Source organism: Sarcophilus harrisii, chromosome 1 (assembly GCF_902635505.1).
Source record: "Sarcophilus harrisii chromosome 1, mSarHar1.11, whole genome shotgun sequence".
In the NCBI taxonomy this organism is placed as follows: Eukaryota; Metazoa; Chordata; class Mammalia; order Dasyuromorphia; family Dasyuridae; genus Sarcophilus; species Sarcophilus harrisii.
In genome coordinates, this window is record NC_045426.1 from 305,775,380 (window position 1) to 305,798,133 (window position 22,754).

A 22,754-nucleotide genomic window follows, 5' to 3' on the forward strand; every position below is an offset into this window, starting at 1 on the left:
AGCTATACTTTAATATGTTTAACATGTACGAGACTGCCTGCCATCTAGGGGAGGGGGGTGGAGGGAAGGAAGGAAAAAGTTGGAACAGAAGTGTTTGCAAGGGTAATGTTGAAAAATTACCCATGCATATGTTCTGTCAATAAAAAAAGCTATAATAATATTAATAAAAAGAAAAAAAGAAAGATAAAGTTGCAAAAAAGTGCTAACTTGGATCAAGAGTTTCTGAATCAAGTAAATTAAAGGTGTAGTCCTTTCTATAATGTCTAACATGGTGCTTTGCATTGAATAAACAGTGAACATGTGTGATATTTGTTGAGAGAATGAGAGAAAAGGAAATAATAGGAATAGTAAATATTAATAGCAAATAGAAAATTGAGACTTTAAGAAAAAAAACAAACAGATTTGATCCAAATTCTGGCAGCATTACTTTTTGATATTTTGTTTACAAAAGATATTGAAAACAACCTGTGTGTATCTATCTGTGTAGGTTTATATTTGCCTTAATAAATTGGCAACTGTCATTTAGTTAACTAACTCATGGGTTCTGAGGCTGGGAGCAGCTGAACTAATAAGCAACACAATCAAAGCCCTCTTTCAATTTGATGTTGATATGGGGAGACTTTGTTAGCTCAGATGTGATTGAACTGTGTCACATTAGTCCTGATTAAAGGTTTCTGCTGATGAAAGAAAAAGGAAAGGAGAAACCAATTTCTTTTGGGGGTGCCAACAGCCCTGCTGTGGTGCCATGCTTTGATCTCTAATGATTCACCAGCAGTGATTGTGTGACTATCAGGTATAGGCCTACCAAGACAATTTCCAGAAGAAACCTGTCTCAGATAGAGATAATTGTTGCATGAAGGATCCTGCTGATATTTTTATCCTTTTTTTGTTAGCTCAGGGAGATAGGTGGGGGGAAAAAGCCATGAATGGATAATGTGAGTGATAGATTTTTTTCAGAAGGCAGATGAAGAAATTGTCAGGGCAGCATTAAGACAGTGGCCCCAAATCAAAGCTATCCTTGATGTTTGATGGATTTTCCCTCCTTTTCTCCTCCTACCCCTAATTTCATTAAATTTTAGCTAAAGAGAAACAAAATGTAAAAATTAAAATAAAAGCCTATTATTTGCCAATGATGAAAAATTAGCCTAAATAAAAGGAGAAAATTATTAGAGCTGCATTTCTCTTGGCATATAGATTCAGCTCCTTCAAAAAAAATCTTTTGTCAGATTGTGATGTTAGTCATTGGCTGAGGCTTTGTTTAAATAAAGCCTATGGTTAGGCTACCATACTTTTGTTTACAAAAAGAGTTTGGGCCATATTAATAATATACACAAAGTCAGGATAGGGAAACTCAGAAATGTTGGGAAAATATATGTGCTGGATTCTTTTCCAGAATAGTTACTGCTGGAGATTTGGTCTTGTTATTTTGCCCCTTCTTTACTTTATTAGGAATAAACAATTTCTTAGGGCTCTTTCAGTTGTTTACTAAAAGTTTATTTATTTTGTTTATAAAATCAACTCTTAGTTTTATTTATTAATTCAATAATTTTCTTATTTTCAGTTTTATTAATCTCCCTTTTTATTTTCAGAATTTCAAATTTGGTATTTAATTGAGGATTTTTAATTTGTTCTTTTTTATAGATTTTTTAGTTGTAAGCCTAATTCATTGATCTTCTCTTTTCCTATTTTTTCCCCTATTTTCCTATTTTATACAAGCAAATATTTCTCATTATAACCACTTTGACTATATCACACAAATTTTGGTATGATGTCTCAATTTTGCCATTCTCTTAGATGAAATTATTAATTGTGTGTATGATTTGTGGTTTCATCCATTCATTCTTTAAGATTAGATTATTTAATTTCCAATTAACTTTTAGTTTATTTTTTTCCTGATCTTATATTGCATGTGATTTTTATTACATCATGATCTAAAAAAAATGCATTTACAATTTCTGCCTTTCTACATTTGATTTTGAACTTTATATGTTCTAACATATGGTCAGCTTTTGTACGAGTTCCATGAATCCTTGAGAAAAAAAAGTAAACTCCTTTGTTTTTCCATTCAATTTTCTCCAAAGATCCATCATACCTAATTTTTCTAACATTTTGTTTACCTCCTTAAATTCTTTCCTATTTATTTTGTGGTTTGATTATATAGTTCTGAGAGAGCAAAGTTGAGATCCCCTACTAGTATAGTTTTGCTGTCTATTTCTTCTTGCATCTTCCTTAACTTGTTCTCTAGGAATTTGGATGCTATGCCAGTTGGTGCATATATGTTTAGTATTGATATTGCTTCATTATCTATGGTACCCATTAGTAAAATATATTTCCTTTATTATCTCCCTAAATTAGATCTATCTTTGCTTTTACTTGATCTGAGATCAGAATTGTTATCTCTGCTTTTTTTTTTACTTCACTTAAAACATAATAAATTCTGCTCCAGAATTTTGCCTTTACTCTCTATGTATCACTATGCTTTAAATGCATTTCTTGTAAACAACATTGGCTTTTAATCCAGTCTGCTATCCACTTCCATTTATGAGAGAGTTCATCCCATTCACAGTTAAAATAACTAATTTGGTATTTCCTGCCATCTTATTTACCCTAAGTTATGCCTTTATCTTTCCTTTCTCCCTTCCTGTCTCCCCAGTATTTTTGGTTTTGATGACCATCTTCCTCAAACAGTCTTCTCCCTTTACAGCCCCTCCCTCTTTTTTACATCTTTCCCTTAATACTTCTGTATTTCCTTCTATTAGTCTTTCCCTTTCTTTTCCCCCTTCCCCTCCCACTTTCTTTAAGGTAAAACAAATTTCTTTGTGAAAACAAATATGTCTGATATTCTCTCTTAGAGCAAAATCTGATGATATTAAGATCCACACAATGCTCATCCCCTTCCTTTTCCCCCCAATTATAATAAGGTTTTTTTTGCCTCTTCTTGAGATATAATTTCCCTTATTTTACCTCCTTTTCCCTCTTTTTCCAGTAAGATCCCCCTTTCCCCTCTAGTTTCTTTTTCATATTATCCTAATAAAATCAAATTATACCTGTATTTGCTAACAGAATATATTTCTCATAACAGAAATATAGTTTTTAAGAGTTCTTTCCTTTTACCTTTTTATGCTTCTCTTGAGTTCTGTATTTGAAGATCAAATTTTTTGTTCAGTTCTGGTAAACTGAACATTAGAAATAGATGAAATTCATGTACATCATTGAATGTCCATCTTCTTCCCTGAAAAATAATGCTCATTTTAGCAGGATAGCTTATTCTTGGCTGTAATCCAATGCCTTTCAGAATATCAGATTCTAGGCCCTTTGATCCTTTCAGATTGAAGCTGCTAGGTTCTGGGTAATCCTTACTGTGGCTCCTGGATATTTAAATTGTTTCTTTCTGGATGCTTGCAATGTCTTTTTCTTGGTGTGATATTTTTGAAATTTAGTAATGATATTCCTTGGGGATTTAATTTTGGGGTCTCTTTCAGGAGGTGATCTGTGAATTCTTTTGATGGCTATTTTATCTTCTGATTCTAAAATATCAGGGCTATTTTCTTTTATGATTTTTTGTTAGATGATGCCTAGGTTCTTTTTTTCATCATGGTTTTCAGGAAGTCCAATAATCCTTAGATTGTCTCTCCTAGATTTATTTTCCAGGTTAGTTGTTTTTTCTGATATTTCATATTGTCTTCTATTTTTTTTCTTTTTTTTTGTTTGACTGATTCTTGAAGTCTTATTGAGTCATTCACTTCCATTTGTTCAATTCTAATTTTTAACATATTTTCTTCAGTTACTTTTTAAAATTCCTTTTATAATTGGTTAATTGAATTTTTTGTTCATTGCATTCTTTTTCCATTTCACCAATTTTCTTTTTCATTGAACTGGTATCTTTTTCATATCTCTTTTGTAGAGCATTATATGCTTTTTCCATTTCTTTTTGCAATGATCTTATTTCACTTCCCCATTTTTTTCTAATGCTTTTTTAAGATTCTTTGTACAATCTTCCAATAAGCCTTGTGAAATGGGGACCAGCTCATGTCTCCCTTTGGGGCTTCACCTGGAGTTGCTTTGCCTTTAGAAACCTAAGGATTTGAGGTCCATTCTTCTCTCTCTCTCTCTCTCTCTCTCCATAAAAGCTATGTTGAGAGTATTTTTTAATTAATTTTTTAATGGCTTGAGGTCTGTTCAATGCAAAGGAGATTTAGCTGCTTTAATTTTCTCTGGGGCAATTCTGATTATTGATTTCCAGTATTGCATAATGATAACTAGGTTTGGTGTTTTTCTGGGGGGCTCAGTGGTTTACAATTTGCCTTTTATAGCAAATCTGCTCATACCTGCTTGCAACCAGGACAGAGTTGCCTAAGAAGCTCACAGAAGATTCTCAGGTGCTTGGACTCTGACAGCTCTGATTCCTGCCCCAGTCCTTTACCCTGGGTTCTCCCCACTGCTATCTTGCCTCAGCAGACTGTCTCTCTACCCGTTTGAAACAAACCTGTTCTGTAGTTCTTCCAAGGTATCTTCTTCTGGGAATGCATTGTATTCCTAATATTTATGGATTCTTGGACTTCATAACCAGTTTAGAGAATTAATCTGCTGTTAGTTTGAGAGAAGGTCAGAGGAGGTCACAGAAAGTCTTGTCTGCTCTCCGTCATCTTGATTCCACCTCTCATTAAAACTAAGAAAAGAAAAAGTTTAACTGATCAAATAGAAAAGGAGATATAAAAATTCTCTGAAGAAAATAATTCCTTAAAAATTAGAATTAGTCAATTGCAAGCTAATGATTTTATAAAACATAAAGAAAAAAAACAAAATTTAAAGAATGAAAAGAATAGAAGAAAATGTGAAACATTTCATTAGAAAAACATCTGATTGGAAAATAAAGGAGAAATAATTTTAGAATTATTGGACTCTGAAAGCGATGATCAAAAACAAGTCTAGACATCATATTTCAAAAGATTATCAAGGAAAACTATCATGATACTAGAGCTGGAGAATAAAATAGAAAGCAAAAGAAACCCTCCTGAAAGGGATATGAAAGTTCCCAGGAATGATATAGCCAAATTCCAGGACTTCTAGGGTATAGAGAAAATATGCTAAGTATCTAGAAAGACATATAGTAGCATGAAGCCACAATATGAATAATACAAGATATAGCAGTTTTTACATTAAGGTATTAGAGGGCTTGGAATATGATATTTTTTAAGGCAAAAGAGGTCAGATTGCAACCAAGAATGATCTATCCAACAAAACTGAGTAAAATTCTTTGAGGGAAAATGAATAATCAGTGAAATAGAAGAATTTTAAATATTCCTGATGAAAAAACTATAACTGAAGTTAAATCTTAACATTCAAATATAAAACTCAAGAGAAACACAAAAAAAGATAAGTAGGAAAGAGAAATCATAAGGGTCTAATAAGGTTGGGCTATTTACAATCCTAAATGGAAAATGTTACTTAGAATTCCTAAGGCAAAAGATAGAAGCAAAATATTTTTGAGGATGATAGAACTAAAGGAACAAGAAAAAAAAAATAGGATAACCTGGGATGGGGGGAAGAGGATGGAGGGAAACAGAAAGTAATCATAATTGTAAAAAAAATGACAAGTTTCTCCAGTAAAGAACTTATTGCTAGAAATATGGAGAACAAAATAAATCATATAAAATTAAGAGCTATTCCTTGATTGATACATGGACAAAAGATATGAGTAAGTAATTTTCAGGGAAAGTAATTAAAACTATCTATAATCACATGGAAAAATTCTTTAAATCACCATTTATTAAAGGATGCTAATTAAAATAACTGAGCTATCACTCCACACCTATCAAACTGGCTAATGTGACAGAAAAGAAAAAAGACAAATATTGGAATGGATGTGGGAAAATTGTAACAGTAATGCATTTTTGTTAAAGTTAAAGATTCAATCATTCAGTAGAGCAATTTGGAATTATGTCCAAAGAGGTATAAAACCAAGCTTTATGACAAAAGTGAATACCATTACTTCAGAATGAATATCCTGAAAAGAAAATTTGGGAGAGGGATGGATCTGATGACAAAACTATTATAGTAACTCTTTAATACTCAAGTGGAACAAAGATTGTGGAAATATAATGAGGAAGTCCATCAAAGTTGGGAATTAGCATGAATAAAATTGTTATATATAATTGTGATGGAATACTATTATGCTATTAGAAATGTTGCTTGCAGAAATAGCTGAAGTGGGCTTACAAGAACTGATACATAAGGGATGGAGCCAAGGATGGGAGAGACAACAGACTCTAAGCTTTCTTACCCCTTTATCAATATTAATGAGCTTCTCAAAAATAGTCTTGATGCTACAATTGTAAAGATAAGAAAAGAATAACTCATCGTCAAGAAAACTACTAGTCATCCAACAAAGTTGGTCAGGGGCTCAGGGAGAGATACCAAGATACAGGGAGAGAAATTAGGGTTCTGAGGAGAGTCCCATTAACCGAGGGTGAATAGCAAGATACTCAGCATGCCAGCCCCAACCGCATAAGGGCTTCTTCAACTTGGGGCAGATTGTGATCCTGCAAGAAAAAAGGACTACCGGGTTAGCCAATCTGCAGTGGGGAATCCTGGCTTCAGAAGCTCTATAAATAAGAGACAATTTCCAGAGAGCCAATTTGTGAATATGGGTCAGAACACTGGGGCATATACCAGGGCGTTGCTTGCACCTAGACTGCAAACACTACTAACGTACTCCAAAAGAATAGGCTCGAGCCTGGAGGACAGTGACACATTTTCACCATTAGTAGCTCTAGTCCTAGGGCAACGATTGAATCCACTAGAACCTACTAACCCTTTGGATAGCATGACATGCTAAATCACTACTATTGGTGAAGGAAAACTCTCTACTGAACATTTACTTGAGCAGAAATCGCTTAAATCTTCACTGTCAATGGCAGAGCAAATAGCTGAGAAACACACCTTTGCCTAGAGACTCTCACTCTAAACTTTTAAAACATGAATAAAGCATAAAAGAAGTATTGACTGCTTCTATGCAGAAAAAGAGAAGTCAGAAACCTGCAAGAGACTTCAAACAGCAAAAATGACTATCAAGACAATGATTCTTTATGACATAATGCTTCTCAAGAAGAGACCAATATAAGAGTCTCAAAGAGAGTTAGAAGAAAATGGGAATAAAAGAGAAGCTACAAGGAGCAAGCAACTAAGCTTCCTTGAATATACAGAATGAAGAAGTTAAAAAATTCTCAGGAAGTGAAATTGGCTGAAGATAAAATAAAAATCCAGGAACATAAGCAATTTCGGAATTGGAAAAATACAAGCAATCTCACTAGAAAGTAGGATCTAGTGAACTTGAAAAGAAATAATCACTAAAAAAAAAATTCAGGAAATGGAAAAAAATTCCACAGACCTAAAAACTAATACACCTTATAAACTCAATTGAATCATATCACTAGAAGAAAACTCTAAAAAGACTAATGAAGAAAATAATAAATCTTTAAAATATTAGAACTGAAGCAACATGAAACTAATGATGCATTGAATAGCAAGAATCATCAACAAACCATAAAATGACAAATAAAAACATGAATATCTACTAAATGATAGACTTGGAAAATAGAATTAGGAGAATAATCAATTATGACTTCTGAAAACATATACTAAAAAAGCCTAGAATCTCCACTTTTACAAGATAAATCATCAAAAAGAACTGCCCAAATTAATAGAATCAGAAGGTAAAATAAGGCATTGAAAGAAATTCATCAGAACACCTTCACAAGAAACAACTAAACATAAACACCCAAGAAATATGTGCAAAATCCTTCCAAACATCAGAATTAAGGAAAAATTCTTACAAAGCCAAAACAATTTAAATACGAGGTGCCAAATAAGGAATCACTCAAGAAATCATCACCTCGTAACATTAAAAGGAAAGAAGTGGCCTGAATATGATATTCCGAAGGCACAAGAACTTAGGGATGCACCTAAGAATAGAACACCAGCTAAGCTGAGACTTGAATTCTATCCAGGAGAAGAAGATGCGACATTTAATGAAACAACATAATCTCCACTTTAGTTCTGAAGAACTAAACCAGAATCTAAAAAAGATCCCAAGAATAGAAACTTCAAAGAAGATGGATGCACAACAAGTAAAAACACCTTGCAAATGATTCGTTGGATAAGCAAAAACATACATGTAAAATTTGATAGCACTGCATATACACATAAAAACCCAAGGGAAGTAGACCCAGGAAAAGGGACTGATGGCAGAATACTAGGTGAAAGGAGGGATAAAAGAGGAAACCACAAATCCCACAAAGAGGCTCAAGAATACTTACCACTATCTGAAGAAACTTCTAAACGATGCGCAAACAACTTGGAATCACAACACACTACATTGCTCAAAGAGAAAAATAACATTGAAAACAAATTCTGTTTTAGAAGAAACATCCTTGCTCCAAAAACGAGAGAAAGAAATAGAAAAGAGATAAGAAGGAAGGAAAGACACTCAAAAGGCCGGCAGCAGAATTAAAAGAGAATAAGTATCATTGATAAAGAAGGCGTACACTCAAAGCCTAAAAAGAAAAGCAGTGCAGAAACAAGAATAAGTAAAGACAATCAGGTTATAGATGCAGGAAAACAGATTTAGTATTCTAAAAAGCCAAATGTGAATAGATGAAACTCCTACATAAGAAAGGAGGCAAATAGCAGACTGATCAAAAGTCAGAACCTATTATGTTAAGTACAAGAAAACACCACTTTAAAGCAGAGGAAGAAAAATATAAGTAAAGAAGATAAAAAGATGAAAGAAAATACTTCAGAGAAAGAAAGTCAAAAAAGAGTAGCCATCCTTATCTCAAGACAATACAAATGTTAAAATGAAATTAAAAGAATAAGAAGAAACTACAATCTAAAAGTGGTAAATACTAAAACAAGAAAGCAAATCAATATAAAATAAATGCCACCAAAGTAGAGCAAACTCAGACTTCCAAATCCAAAGAGAAAGATTAAAGATTGGTTTCAAAACATGCAAAATAATACAAAAAACGTAAATAGTAGAGAATCTCAAGCAACTTGCAAACTCTCAAATTAGACTAAATCCAAACTCACAAAACAAATATTGAAAGAAATAGAAGTACAACAGAATATTAGCGCAAAACATATAGTATGTATAAGAGTATTTGAGAAAATCTGAAAGATAGAAAACTATACTTCAAATTCAACCAGCACTTCATGAACCATATTCAAAAATGTAACATATATTAGACATAAAGACCTAAAATTAAAACAAGAAAACAAAAATATAAATGCTTTCTACAAGATCAAAGCAATACAAAAACACTACCAATTCATCAGAAAAGTTAGAAATAACCAAAAAGTAATTGAAACTAAAACAATCTCTAATCTTCAAAGAATGCATTGTGAAAGATACAGCAAATTATAGCATACAATTAATAATTTCACTCAAAAGCCATAAATAGACACATGCATGAGAACCATACACAAAACACTGTGGCCATGCAAGCCAAAGAGAATAAGAGGACATTACTTATCCATTGCCAAGCTACTTGAATAAACAGAGAAAGAAATAGATTAATAATTTGCTTGCAACTAAAAAAAACAAAAAAGACCAAATTAAACACCTAATCAAATACTAAATTGAAAATCCTAAAATTAAAAGCGAGAAATTAAAAATATTGAAAGTAAAAAAATCCATTAGAACTAATTAATAAAACTAAGAGTTGGTTCTATGAAAAAAGCCAAAAAAATAATAGCCTTTGGTAAATCTGATTAGAAAAGGAGGGAGGAAAAGAAATTAGTAGTCTTAAAAATGAAAAGGAGAACTTTCCACCAGAAGAGGAAATTAGAGAAATAATAGAGTTATTTGCTCAACTTTATGCCAATACAATTTGATAACCTAAGTGAAATGGATGACTCACCCAAAATATAGACTTCCCAGATTACAAGAGGAGGAAGTAAATTTTGAATAGTCCCCATTTCAGAAAAGAAATAGAAAAGGCAATTAAAACAACTCCCTAAGAAAAATCCCAGGACCAGATGGAATTTACATTGAATTTTCCAAACATTTAAAGAACAATTGGCCCCAATGCTATATAAATTATTTGATAAAATAGGGAAGAAGAGTCTACCAAATTCCTTCTATGACACAGACATGGTACTGATACCAAACCAGGTAGGCTGAAAACAGAGAAAGAAAATTTAAGACCAATCTCCCTAATGAATATTGATGCAAAACTTAAATAAGATATTAGCAAAAAGACTCAGAAAAATCATCTCCAAGATAATACACATGATCAAGTAGGATTTATACCAGGAATGCAGGACTGGTTCAATATTAGGAAAACTATCAATATAATTGGCCATGTTAATAACCAACATACAAAACCATATGATCATCTCAATAGATGCAGAAAAAGCATTTGATAAAATCCAAACTCCATTCCTATTAAAAACACTTGAGAGTATAGGAATAAATGGACTTTCCTAAAATAATCAGCAGCATCTATTTAAAACCATCATAAGCATCATATGTAATGAGACAAACACTGCAACCATTCCCAAAAGATCTGAGTGAAACAAGGTTGCCCACTATCACCGTTACATTTAATCATTGTATTAGAAACGCATAGCTATAGCAATAAGAGCTGAGAAAGAGATTAAAGGAATAAGAATAGGCAATGAGGAAGCCAAATTATCACTCTTTGACGATGACATGATGGTATACTTAGAGAACCCCAGAGATTCTGCTAAAAAGTTATTAGAAATAATCCACAACTTTAGCAAAGTTGCTGGTTATAAAATAAACTCACATAAGTCATCAGCATTCTTATATATCACTAACAAAATCCAACAGTCAGAGTTACAAAGAGAAATTCCATTTAAAGTAACTACTGATAATATAAAATATTTAGGAATCTATCTGCCAAGGGAAAATCAGAAACTTTATGAGCAAAATTACAGACCACTTTTCACACAAATTAAGTCTGATCTAACCAATTGGAAAAATATTAAATGCTCTTGGATAGGGCGAGCAAATATAATAAAGATGACAATATTACCTAAACTAATCTATTTATTTAGCACTCATACCAATCAGACTCCCAAAAACTATTTTAATGACCTAGAAAAATAACAAAAAGTTCATATGGAAAAACAAAAGGTCAAGAATTTCAAGGAATTAATGAAAAAAAAATCAAATGATGGTGGCTTAGCTGTACCAGATCTAAAATTATATTATAGAGCAGCAGTTACCAAAACTATTTGTATTGGCTAAGGAATAGATTAGTTGATCAGTGGAATAGAGTAAGTTCAAGGATAAAACAGTCAACAAATAGCAACCTAGTCTTTGAAAACCCAAAGATCCCAGCTTGGATAAGAACTTACTGTTTGATAAAAATTGCTGAAAATTGGAAACTAATATGGCAGAAACTAGGCATTGATCCATACTTAACTCGTACACCAAGATAAGGTCAAAATGGGTTCATGACCTAGGCATAAAGAATAGAAATCATTAATAAATTAGAGGAACATAGGATAGTTTACATCTCCAGACCTGTGGAAGGGAAGGTCTTTATGACCAAAGCAGAACTAGAGATCATTACTGATCACAAAATAGAAAATTTTGATTATACCAAACTGAAAAGTTTTGTACAAACAAAACTAATGCAGACAAGATTAGAAGGAAGCAATAAACTGGGAAAATATTTTTACAGTCAAAGGTTCTGATAAAGGCCTCATTTCCAAAATATATAGAGAATTAACTCTAATTTATAAAAAATCAAACCATTCTCCAATTGAAAAATGGTCAAAGGATATGAACAGACAATTCTCAGATGAAGAAATTGAAACTATTTCTAGTCATATGAAAAGATGCTCCAAGTCATTATTAATCAGAGAAATGCAAATTAAGACAACTCTAAGATACCACCACACACCTGCAGATTGGCTAAGATGACAGGAAAAATAATGATGATTGTTGAGAGGGATGTGGGAAAAACTGGGACATTGATTCATTGTTGGTGGAGTTGTGAACGAATCCAACCATTTTGAGAGTAGTTTGGAACTATGCTCAAAAAGTTATCAAACTGTGCATACCCTTTGATCCAGCAGTGTTACTACTGGGATTATATCCCAAAGAGATTATAAAGAAGGGAAAGGGACCTGTATGTGCACGAATGTTTGTGGCAGCCCTTTTTGTAGTGGCTAGAAACTGGAAACTGAATGGATGTCCATCAGTTGGAGAATGGCTGAATAAATTGTGGTATATGAAAATTATGGAATATTACTGTTCTGTAAGAAATGACCAACAGGATGATTTCAGAAAGGCCTGGAGAGACTTACACGAACTGATGCTGAGTGAAATGAGCAGGACCAGGAGATCATTATATACTTCAACAACAATACTAGATGATGACCAGTTCTGATGGATCAGGCCATCCTCAGCAACGAGATCAACCAAATCATTTCTAATGGAGCAGTAATGAACTGAACTAGCTATGCCCAGAAAAAGAACTCTGGGAGATGACTAAAAACCATTACATTGAATTCCCAATCCCTATATTTATGCACACCTGCATTTTTGATTTCCTTCACAAGCTAATTGTACAATAATTCAGAGTCTGATTCTTTTTGTACAGCAAAATAATTTTTGGGTCATGTATACTTATTGTGTATCTAAGTTATATTTTAATATATTTAACATCTACTGGTCATCCTGCCATTTAGGGGAGGGGGTGGGGGGGTAAGAGGTGAAAAATTGGAACAAGAGGTTTGGCAATTGTTAATGCTGTAAAGTTACCCATGTATATATCCTGTAAATAAAAGGCTATTAAATTAAAAAAAAAAAAAAAAAAAAAGAACTGATACAAAATGAAATAAGCAGAACCAGGACAATATTGTACACAGTAATGACAGTATTGTGGAATGATCATCTGTGAATAATTTAGCTATTCTCAACAACACAATTATCAAAGATTATTCCAAAGGATGTATAATGAAAAAATGCTATCCATCTCCAGAGACAGAACTGATAGAGTCTGAATGCAGATAGAAGCATAAATTTTTCTACTATATTTTTGGGGCCATGGTTAGGGATTTTCTTTCCCAACATGACTAATGTGGATTTGTTTTTGCTTGACTGTAAATGTATAATTGTGTGAAATTGTTTGCTTCTCATTGGGGAAAGAAGAAAGGGCATGAATAAGAGAGAATTTAAAATTCAAAATTTTAAAAAAGTCAAATGTTAAAATTGTGTTTACATATAATTGGAGGAAAAATAAAATAAAAAACCCATAAATTAAGTCTCTATTAGAATATAATCCATTGCATTCATTGAATCTTGAGCCAAGATTGGGCAGAGGAAATTTGTGTCAACACATTTGGATTTGAAATGTAGCATATTTCCAGTTTGGGATCTGACCATGAGTCTGCCTGCATTTAACCAGTACCCTTGGTGGTATAGTCAATGAAAAGTCACAAGTGAAAACTGGATTCTCCTGCTTCCTCCCAAGATAATTCAGTCAGAAAAAAAACAAGTCAAAAAATTGGTGAGTAATTGGTCATAGTGAAGAAATGAAGGCATGTGAAAGAGGAAGGCAAAGATTCTAAGCCCCTCGCCATTTTTCTGAAAAAAAAAAATCTTTTTCAACTATGACTTAATCTGAATGTAATATCAACTCCTTTCATCTGATGACTTAAAATGATGTTGCTATCTGCCAACCAACTTCCATCAGTGTGACTTGCAACTTGGCTGGAATAGAAAGGCATCATGAGATGAAAGTCATGTCAGTGGCATATGTCCAGGCAGGTCATATACCTCTTCCCCTTAAATCCAGATGGATTCAGCACAGGCACCTGTGTATAAGACTGTAATATAATTACATAAGACCACCAGCCCTATTCCCAGACTATTGCAGCCATCTTTGAGACAGATCAACCTTTTGGAAAAGGATCCAGCAGCACTTATGCCATTACTACCACCACAGCCAATTTCAAGCAACTGAACCCAAGAACAGTGTTCTCCAAGGCTCTAAGCTAGTCCACTCAGCTCCTGTGGATATATGAACAGAAAATTTAATCTGCAGGTGTTGCAGTCTCTACTTTTATAGACTTATTGAAGCCTTTTCTATTGAAGAGTAGGAAAAGAAATTTCTTGACACCAAAGTCCTTGGCACTGTTAAATAATTCCACATTAAAAAACAAAACAAAACAAAACAAAAAAACCCATATGGTTTTATCATTAGAAATTACATTGAAGAAAATTTGCTGCTGAACCCAGAGGATTACTGTGCCTTCCCATTTGGTTTACAGGTAAAACTTCATGTATATGTCACTTACGAGATGCTTGAGAGAAGGGACTGTCTTGCTTTTCTATTTGTATCCCCAGCACTTGGCACAGTAATTTGTACATATTAAGTAGTTAATAAAATTTGTTGTTTAATTCATTGTTTGTCCATGATAGCATGGTTGTTCACCTTTACTTGTTAAAGATGAGTAGTCTATTTTAATTCTGACCATTTTAATTAATTACTACTGAGTATCTATTCTATATCAATTCTATGAGAGACACCAAATATAATACAGGAAATACACCCCCTAAATGTCCCCTGAACTCAAAGAATCTAGAATTTTAATGACAAAAAAAAAAAACCAACAACACACAAAACTTTTTAGGTCTCTGATTTCACTGGAAACTCCCAGTAAGGAAACATTTTACTAATGTAGTTTAAATGCTATTAGATTTTGCTCTATAACATATAATCTTGGGGAATAATCTGGAATAACTTTCCCAAAATCACATAGCTAAAATGTATGTCAGAGATGCAATTCTATTTGATGTATCATATTATTTTATTATAAAACTATAATTAGGTTTAATAGTAATAGTAAGAATAGTAAATAATAAGGGTTAAATAGTAAAAGTAATATAAAAGGAACTATGATTACTGCTAACAGAATGAGGTAAGAAAAGACATGAAACACATGAAGACATACAAATATTTTTGTAATAAAGGATTTGAGTTAGGAAGTAGAAGTAGAAACCTATCAGGTTTAATAGGTCCAGAGTTAGGAACATATTCACTTATAGTTCAATCATTAATCTGCCACTTAGTTTATATGCATTTTCATCAGCCTATTTTTAAATAATAAAATTTCAGTCACTCTCTCATTGAATGATTCAACATTATATACTTTGTTAACCTTGTAATCAACAGTAATACAAAGGCATAAGTATTTGTAATATCTTAGTTGAGAGAAAGGGATGACTTCTCAGTTCTATGATTCAATTCATTCAGGATAGCAAACAAGGATTCTTTTTAAGATAAAAGTTATAATAGGAATCAAGAAGGAAAACTTTAGGGAAGGTAGATGGCTAATTGGATAGAGCATTCCAGCTTAGGTCCTGGAGTCGGAAGGACTTAAGTTCAAATATGGCCTCAGAGGCCTAATCCTACTTAGCTGTATGTCCTTGGGCAAGTCATTTAACCCCAATTGCCTTGCAAAACAAACAAAAACAAAAGACACACATTCACAAAAGAACGAAAATCTTCCCATAATTTCTGTCTTCATTTTTTCTCACTCATGTTAGGAAATTAATCTCTTTATTTTCTATCAAATCATTGCTTTGAGTAGTCCTTCAAACTGAAAGATGATTGCTTTTATAACCCTCCATTTGATCCTCAAAACTGCAGGAAGAGTAAATGTAGACTTTGTAGGAGGAACTTTTGAAACATATTAGTCTAATGCGGTAGAAATGGGTAGGATCAGATTATAGAAGGTCTTAGATCCTGCAAGGTGAGGATTTTAACATATAGGCATAGATGAGTGATTAAACCTTTTGAACCAGTTTACTTCCCTTTCTCACATGTATGAGTGACCTCAGACCCTGAAAAAATGGCTGAATCTTTATATACTGTTAATTTTCCTCAATTCCTCAATAGAAGAGTCTCCCATGTATCAAGTTAGAATTCAAAGGGAGAATAACAGTGCATATGGTACTACACTTGAAGTAAGAAAGAACTAAGTTCCAATACTCATTCAGATACTGTCTCTGCAAGTTTAGGCAAATCACAAAGCCTCTCTGAGAACCAGGTTTTTAATCTGTAAAGAGAGGGATAATACCTACAGCTAACTCAATACCTAACAGCTAACAGTTTTTGTAAAGATCAAATGAAATGATGTGTGTAATGTGCTTTGCAAGCCTTAAAGTAATAAATATCACTTAATTACTTTATTACTATCATCATTATTGTACCTCTATCCCCAACGCCTATATGTTTCATCTTGTAAAAGAAAGAAAAAAATTGAGAACAACGGTCCAGGAAAGCAAAGGTTTCTTCCCCTTCAGCAGAATTATACATGCCAGGTGCCCTGAAAAACAATAGAAATATAATCTCTGGTTACTGTTGCTTCTGAAGTCCTTGGGGGGTGTAGACAGATGACAGCTGGAAGGGAAGAGATAAATGGTTTATTCAGAAACTTCTGTGAATGTTTACCAGCATGCTGAGAGAGTGGGTGTGGAAAGTTCTAGGGGACAACTGCTCTTCTAGGTAGGTACTGAGAGGAAAGAAATCATGACTGATGCAGTTCTTACCTCTGCATGAATGAGTGTTTATGTGACTGGTTTCAAATGTTGACTTCCACCCTTTTTCAGTTTTCTTATTTTCAACTTAGTCTCTGATTCTACCAACTGTGTCCAAGGCACTCACAAGAACATTTTGAATCAAATTCTTCTACAAGGGCAATAATAATTAACCCTGAGTGAATGGCTATACACAGAAGAAAGTACTTTTCTGTCAGGATGCTTTTTTAATTCTATATGAATGTGTTGTTTATAAAACCTAAAGGAGATAGAGAAATGACTAGGAACTGGAGAATTTTCTTTTCCTCCTTGTTGTTCCTAGGATAGGAATGTTTGTAAATTTATTTAGCCATATTATAGTTGTGATGGATATCAGATATTGACTCTTGGGGAGGGGCAAATGAATCAACATGGTATTAACTTCACATATAAAGTAAGTCACCTAACTATTGAGGGGGATTTGAGAGATTTCAACTTCCCTCTCCTTCCCACCATACACATGCACACACACACACACACACACACACACACACACAAATACATACATACTTCCAATTTAAATTATTTCCTCCTAGGCTTTGATATAGTTGATTCATTTAGTTAACACATTTATTAAGCACCCACTCTATGCCAGATAATCTTCATAGTACTAGATATACAGAGACCAAAAAAAAAAAAAAAAACCAGTTCCTGCCCTCAATAAGTTTGCATTTGATTGGGAACAGTGTGGAATGGAGGAAATATAAATATGCACAAATAATAAAATGCAAAATCTCAAAGCACAAATTAGATGGCAAAGAATGTTCCTATAATTTCACAACCATTGTATGAATAATTTTTTAATCAACTAAGGAGAATATTGAGCACTGAGCTAAGGCTATTGACATAATGCAGGAAACATCTTCTATTTGAACAAAAGCATTAATCTTATTATATATTATCAGTAACATTCTGCCCCAAGAAGTGCTTTTTGTTTAAATTGACTCTGCTACCTCCTCCCTCCTCTCTATAGACCATGTCTTTGGAGCTACTAGATCAGGCCACAAGGATCAGAATCTTGTCATATCCAAGAACTGAAATGAATAAGTAGAGTCAGATGTAAATCAGCTTCTAGAAGTATGACTTCATGAAGTGAGAACAGAGCTCTTTTTTTTTTTTTAAATTTAATAGCCTTTTATTTACAGGTTATATGTATGGGTAACTTTACAGCATTAACAATTGCCAAACCTCTTGTTCCAATTTTTCACCTCTTACCCCCCACCCCCTCCCCCAGATGGCAGGATGACCAGTAGATATTAAGTACATTAAAATATAAATTAGATACACAATAAGTATACATGACCAAAACGTTATTTTGCTGTACAAAAAGAATCAGACTCTGAAATATTGTACAATTAGCTTGTGAAGGAAATCAAAAATGCAGGTGGGCATAAATATAGGGATTGGGAATTCAATGTAATGGTTTTTAGTCATCTCCCAGAGTTCTCTCTGGGCGTAGCTGGTTCAGTTCATTACTGCTCCATTGGAAATGATTTGGTTGATCTCATTGCTGAGGATGGCCAGGTCCATCAGAACTGGTCATCATATAGCATTGTTGTTGAAGTATATAATGATCTCCTGGTCCTGCTCATTTCACTCAGCATCAGGAGAACAGAGCTCTTAAGAAATGCAGATTATGCTTGCTAGCATTTGGAATTATTCTTTGACACTCATGGATCCTATGTGTTCACCTTAGTATCATTGTACACTTAACCCTTAGGCATTGTTTATTATTGTTATTATTATTTTGGAGGGGGAGAATTCAGGGTTACTTGATGGCAAGTGTTTTTTATGATGCTATCTTAAATAAATGGCTTTGCTAATAATAACAATAGCCACTAGAATTTATATAATGCTGCAAGGTTAGCAAAAAAAAAATACAAATATTTCATATGATGCATATAATAATACCATAAAGTAGGTAGTATTATTATCCTCATTTTATAGATGAGGAAATTGAAGCAGATCAAAATTGTGTGATTTGCCCAGAATCATATAGTAGTAAATAGTCAAGAAATGATTCATACTCATGGCTTCCAGACTACAAGTTCAAGACTCTATTCCCTGTACCATTTTGATATCTTTGCTAAGGAAAGAACAACTGATGAAAAGCCCTCATGAGCTATGAAGGTAAGAATAGGCATCTACAATGGTATGTCTGAGTGAATAGTGTATGTGTGTGTCCATTTCTAATTGTTTATCTGTCTTTCACATACACACACACATACACACACATACCATACACTATTTTCATGAAGACTTTCCATGATTTTCACAGCAGCTAGTGACTCCTCATAAGCTACCTTGTATTTTTAAAGTAAACACACACACACACACACACACACATATGTATACCCACACATATGCAGCTAAGTGCAGTAGAGAGAGTACTAGAGTTTGGAGTCAGAAAAACCTGAGTTCAAATCTGGGCTCAGATGCAAGCTGTGTGACCCTAGGTAAATCATTTAACTCAGTTTCTTTTTCTATAAAATGAGCTGGAGAAAGAAATGCCAAATCACTTCAATATCTTTGCCAAGAAAACCCCAAATGAGGTCATGAAGAATCAATTACAACTGGAAAATAATAAATGTGTTATTATATATATGCATATGTTTATATCAATGTGCTTGTAAATTTGTAGTAAAATGGATGGTCTGTTGTTTAAAGAAGAAATGTTATACAAAGACAAATTTCACCATTTTTCCTAAGATCAGCTGCTGTTCATACCCTCCCTGTGGCATGCTTTTAGATATCCTTGTATTCTTAAATATCATTTCCTCAGGTTGTTTTCCTTTATTGGATTCCCTGGTTATATATACTTTGACTTTTATAACCTGAGCTTTCACTAAATCTCAAGAAGCAGTCAGTGCCAACAAGAACAGTCCTTTCAGAAAATCTGCTTTTCTGCTAATGAATATCACCATTCTCTCAATTTTGTTCCTTAGCTGGTTAGTTCTGAAAAATTCCTCTCAGACACTTTTAAGTTTCATTTAGCCTCAATGGAGGTTATCCTGGTCCAAATGTCAACAACTCTTCCATTTGTGGAAAAAAGGAGGAAATTTGCCTTTAAATGAAATTTCCAGATGCTGACATGAATTAAATAGCTAATTGATATACAGAGTACATCTAGATGAATCAATTTTTGGTTAGTTTGCAACCAAATCAAACATACTCCATGCAACTAAATAGAATTAAGTCAGTCCAAGACCCGTTAGGTTTGAAATTTTAGGACCAGTGGGAAGAAAAAAAAAAACACTGTTTAATTTTCCTGGTAATAATTTAAAAGTAGTAAATAGGAGACAGTCTAGGCTAAAATGTTGGACACATTGCACCTATAACTTGGATTTTTGGGTAATTTCCATTTGAATACTCTATTCATGGAATGACCTTGAGCAAAAAAGTTTGGTCTTCTTACATGGTACAATGATAGGAAAGCAAAAAGGGGCATTATGCTTTGAATCAGGAAATCTGGATTTGAATCCTACTTCTCATTTTTCATCCCCATTTCAGTCTACTGTAGCTGCCATTTGGGTCTAAAAATATCTACAGAAACAAGTTAGTCAATATCAATTACCAAAAAAAAAATAGATTTTTTTTTATTATAGGCACATGGAAAATATAGTACTTAGATTTAATCCAGGATGAGGACAAGCAAAGAGTGGACAAGGATATACCAGAATCAATATCAGCCATAAAGATAAAATTAGGTTTCTGAAGGGGCAAGGTATATCTGGGGAAGGGGAGGAGGCCAGATCTTGGATGAAATTATTTTAAGGTATTATGTAATACTAAGAGAAAGATGGGGATTATCTTAAGTCTGATGCCCAGAGTATGCCAGACTCTTGTCAGTTTGTATTCACTTTATCCACTCAATAGGACTTATTGTTAATTTATAAAAGAATTAAGTGTTTTGTTTAGAGGGGTGGTTCTTGCTCAGTTATTTAGTTCCCCCCCCTTGTCTTATATCATATGTAAGAATAGATCTGTTATCCAGTAAATTGAAAATTTTCATTTTGGGGAGAGTCTATGTATAGAGACTCTAGGAAAATGTCAGAAGGGTCCTAGGCAGAAGCAGGTGGCATCTATAGAGCAGAGACAATAATTAATAGATATTTTTTAAAAGACTAACATAGATTTTATTAGTTGTTATAACATTAGATAGGAAATTTTAGACTAAGGATGCAAAAGACAACCATAGCTATCTAATCCAATCTCCTCATTCTAAAAATGAAGAAATTAAAGACTGATCACACAATTAATAAATGTCAGAGAAGGGATTAGAAATCAGAACCAGTGCTTTTCCTATGGTATTATGCTCAATACTGAGTTTATATAATTCAGATCTCACATTTCATGGCTGAAGAAATCATCACAGAGGGGTAAGGTGAATTGTTCAAAGTATCACAGTCAATTGGGACACAGAATAGATATGCCATTCTTGACAGCAGCTATTATTAGTCAAAGAAAAATTTCTATTTCAGACAGTAAAGGTGTGGTTACAAGATGAAAAAATAACAATATGAATGGCTTGCAATTAAAATAATCAAAATATAAAATAAAAAAGAAGGAAGGTGTTTTATTCTTTCTTATAGAATCATTAGCTTCCAATTACATAATTCTAATTTTTAAGGAATTATTTTCTTTAGGTAGCATTTGTACCTCCTTTTCCATGGGGTCAATTACACTTTTAAAGGTGTTCTCTGCAGTAGATTTTTACTACTTGGCCCAGGCTGTTTTTTAAGGTATTTTTCCTTCAGTATTTTTTGTGTCTCCTTAACCAAGTTGTTAACTCTTTTTTAATGATTTTCTTGCATTATTCCCATTTCTTTTTTTAATATTTTTAGGGGCAGCTAGTTAGTGCAGTGGATAGAGTACCATCCCTGAAGTCAGGAGGACCCGAGTTCAAATCTGACCTCAGACACTTAACTATGTCACACTAGCTATGTGATGCTGGGCAAGTCACTTAACCCCAAGTGCCTCAGCAAAAACAAAAAACAAACAAAAAAAAACTTTTTTTTCCTTTTAGCTCTACCAGGACTTTCTTTCTTTCTTTTCTTTGTTGTTAGAGTAGGTTTTATTTTAGGCTTTGGATATAGCAGTTTTGACTGTTGACTTCTACTCATTTTGTATTTTTATCTTCCCTTTCACGACAGTAATTTTCTACGGTTAGGGTTTTGTTGTTGTTGTTGTTTGTTTGTTTATTTGTTAATTTTTCTAGACTATTTTTTGACTTTTAATTTTATGTTAAATTGGGCTCTACTCCTGGAATAGAAGGAATATTGTTCGGAGCTTCAGTTTCTGGTCTGAGGTTTTTTGATTTGATTTGTTTTTTTGGTGAAGCTGTTTTCAGAGCTAGTGCTAGGGGATCTATATCTTTTCAGTCCTTCAAAGGTAGTATGATCTAAGAAGTGATGTGTTTACTGTTCTCTTAGTTTATACTGTGACCTGCAAGAGGCTATAAACACTTTTTCTTTCCTTGTACTGTGACTAAGGTCTCCACTCTTTTGAAGCCTCAAGCTCTGGTATAATAACACTTCTCTTTACTCTTGGTCTGTAGTCCAGAACATCACTTTAAATCCATGTATAGGCAATGCAGCCATGCCAGCAAAAGATCCTCTGTAATCTTCTTCTGAACAATTTTCTGACCCTCTGTTCTTCTTACTGTCAGTGGTTTGAGAGCTCCAGAAGTTGCTACTGCCAATTCGATTTCCATCAAGGACTGATGTGTTCTTGTCAGAGAAATATACTAAACTGAACTCTGCTCCACCCGGTGTACCCATTCTTTCCTGCTCACTTCATTTTTTTAAACTGGAAAATTGTTTGCTCCATCTTTTTGTGGATACTGCCACTTTAGAATTCATTTTGAAACATTATTTTCTTGTTGTTTGGAGGGGACTTTGGGAGAGCTCAATTGAGTCCCTACTTTTTTTCTGCATTTTGTTTCTATCCCTCCCACATGTCGTACACATAACTTGCACATACACAAACACATACACACACACTATATATACATACATGTAATTTGTATATATATATATAATATACATGCATATGCACATACACATATGCACACATATATGTATGCATACATGATATGTGCATGTGTACATAAACTCTTCCCTCATCCATAGAT

The 22,754-nt window shown here is 33.5% G+C and overlaps 1 pseudogene; it reads right to left on the minus strand.

Annotated features, from left to right (window-relative positions):
• LOC100925247 overlaps nucleotides 1–22,401 on the minus strand; it is a 72,741-nt pseudogene extending 50,340 nt beyond the window's left edge.
• Between the last annotated feature and the right edge of the window lie 353 nt (nucleotides 22,402–22,754).